The sequence below is a fragment of the Myotis davidii genome, unplaced genomic scaffold (genome assembly GCF_000327345.1).
Source record: "Myotis davidii unplaced genomic scaffold, ASM32734v1 scaffold803, whole genome shotgun sequence".
NCBI lineage: Eukaryota > Metazoa > Chordata > Mammalia > Chiroptera > Vespertilionidae > Myotis > Myotis davidii.
In genome coordinates, this window is record NW_006295567.1 from 2,336,554 (window position 1) to 2,338,794 (window position 2,241).

Sequence of the window (2,241 nt, forward strand, 5' to 3'; positions counted from 1 at the left end):
CCAGGCTGTCCACAGCCCCTTCAGGGTGGGGTTCCCCACTGGGGTGCCTGGCCAGCCTGGGTGAGGGGCTGATGGCTGTTTGCAGGTTGTCCACAGCCCCAGCCACCCAAGCTCCTTTGGAGGCTGGCTGGAAGCAGGTATCTGGGATTTATTTAGCTTCTATAATTGAAACTTTGTTGCCTTTGTGGAGGCCACAGCCAGCCAGAGTAGGCAGAAAGTTTGGCTCCCTCCATAGCCAGGGCAACCAAGACTCCTGCTTGCTCCAGCTCCATGGCTGCTGGCCGCCATCTTGGTTGGGTTAATTTGTATATAGTTGCTCTGATTGGCTGGTGGGTATGGCTTGGGCATAGCGAAGGTATGGTCAATTAGCATCTTTGTCTTTTATTACTGTAGATGATCAATAAATATTTGTTTCCGTGAGTGAATAAATCAATGAATGAATGGTTAAGAAAAGGGCACCCTTAGCACCTTTTCAGTCTTCTCTGGGATATCAGGGGCCACAAACACAAGAGCAGTCACATTGCCAGTAACTCATGTAGTACCACTGGAGGGAACCACTGGAGTGTGCACCGATGAAAAATATCTTGCTGATGCCTAAATGCCTTTAATGTGAAAAAGATTTTAATTCCAAATTAGAGATTAAATGCTTATAAAGAAAATAACTAGTGAAGATTACCATGCTATAAGGGTCATTACTATATCAATAAGTGATACATGAGTGTAAATGACTGATACAGTTTTCTGTTATTTCACTACTAGAGGCCCGGTGCATGAAATTTGTGCACAGTGCAGTCCCTAGGCCTGGCCGGCATCAAAGTATGAGCATCTGGCATGGAAGGGCAGGGCCCAGCTAACCTCTGGGCTCTGGGCAGCACCTGGGCCCCCAGAACCTCACGCGCACCCCTCTGCCTGAGTCATCAGGGTCCACCCAGCTCCCTCAGCACCTGAGAGCTGGATGGCAGCTCTGCCCCCCCCACCACCACCACTGGTCACCCTCTGTGGGGCAATTGGCAGGGTGACCGGGCCCCGCTCACACCTGCCTTGGCCTGGCACCACCTGCTCACCTCCTCTACCATCTCACCGCGGTCCCGCTCTCGTCAGGGACCATTGGGTCCAGCAGCACCTCCACAGCGCCTGCTGCCAGTGCCATGTCTCCGATGCCCACCATGTTCCGTGCCACCCCCTGGGGGTCAGCACACGTCATAGTGAGTGATCGAACGCCCAGTCAAACTCCTGGTCAAGGGAACAATTTGCATATTAGGCTTTTATTATATAGGATTTTGTTGGAATGCTGGCTGTCAGCTAGGCAGTATCTCACACTGAACAGCCTTAATGTGAGATAAAGGAGTTACCAAGTAGGGGGAAAGGGAACAGAGGGAAGATATGCAATTTGAAGAACTGCGTAACTGTCTACCACAGGGTGAGTTTACAATTAAACTGGGCCACAGGAAAAAAAAAAGAATCAGCTTGTGGAGGAATTTCTATCAAACATGGTTTTAAAGACTCATGGCTCTTTTTGATGAATTTATGAAGAGTCTTCCATTTTTTCCTAACTTAACAGAGTCAATCTATTTATAAACAAGACTATTTTCTAGAATTTTTATTACCTGAATACGTCAGTCAGTTTCCAGCCAGGGAAAGCGAGCAATGTCTGGCTATTTCAAATGGAGTGATTAGTAACAAAAATGTTAAAACACAATTGTAGAGAGAAAACAAGATGGCGGCATAGGTAAACACTGGAGTTAGCTGCCTCGAACAACCACTTCAAAATACAACTAAAAGACGGAATGGACATCACCCAGAACCACAGGAAGACTGGCTGAGAGGAAATTCTTCAACTAGAAGGAAAGAGAACAGCATACGAGACTCAGAGGATGCGCAGTGCAGAAAATATAAAGGTGCAGAGATACGCGTGGAGCGGGCTGGTAGCTGAGGGCGCGGCTCGAACAACCTTCAAAATACAACTAAAAGACGGAATGGACATCACCCAGAACCACAGGAAGACTGGCTGAGAGGAAATTCTTCAACTAGAAGGAAAGAGAACAGCATACGAGACTCAGAGGATGCGCAGTGCAGAAAATATAAAAATGCAGAGATACGCGTGGAGCGGGCTGGTAGCTGAGGGCGCGGTTGGCGTTTTCAGTCGGGAGGGAATCTCAGACTCTGAGCTCAGGTTCCGGGCGAGTCTTTAGGGGCACAGACTCAAACGGGAGAAGCGGGACTGTCTGGCTTCGGTCAGAG

General features: G+C 48.6%; 1 pseudogene; it reads right to left on the reverse strand.

The window, feature by feature from the left end:
* LOC102763038 overlaps positions 1-1,150 on the reverse strand; it is a 76,300-nt pseudogene extending 75,150 nt beyond the window's left edge.
* Between the last annotated feature and the right edge of the window lie 1,091 nt (positions 1,151-2,241).